This window comes from Etheostoma spectabile, chromosome 20 (genome assembly GCF_008692095.1).
Source record: "Etheostoma spectabile isolate EspeVRDwgs_2016 chromosome 20, UIUC_Espe_1.0, whole genome shotgun sequence".
Taxonomy (NCBI): Eukaryota; Metazoa; Chordata; class Actinopteri; order Perciformes; family Percidae; genus Etheostoma; species Etheostoma spectabile.
The window spans coordinates 22042704-22042942 of record NC_045752.1 but is presented as its reverse complement, the minus strand read 5'-3'; the positions used below and the strand labels follow the sequence as shown (position 1 = coordinate 22042942).

General features: G+C 41.0%; 1 long non-coding RNA gene across 1 annotated transcript in view; it reads right to left on the bottom strand.

Annotated features, from left to right (window-relative positions):
- LOC116669861 (uncharacterized) overlaps positions 1-239 on the bottom strand; it is a 17800-nt gene that overhangs the window by 3548 nt on the left and 14013 nt on the right. The gene's annotated exons all lie outside the window — the stretch shown is intronic.

Here is a 239-nt window from a genome sequence, read left to right as displayed (position 1 = left end):
GACCGGACCTCAGGCGTGGCAACTTTTGTACTTCTGGCCAAAGCCACAGATAGAAAGAAAAAGGAGATGCCAAAGGTTAAGTTATGGGAAGTATCTTATCTGTTCGGTCAAAAAGAAATCATGTTACCAGAGCTTTAAAAAAGCCTCTGGTAAATTCTACTTTTGACTGAGGATGGCAGTATTGGGCACACAAGCATTTATCCTACCCAACATACAAAGGAAGAAGAAGAAGAAGAAGA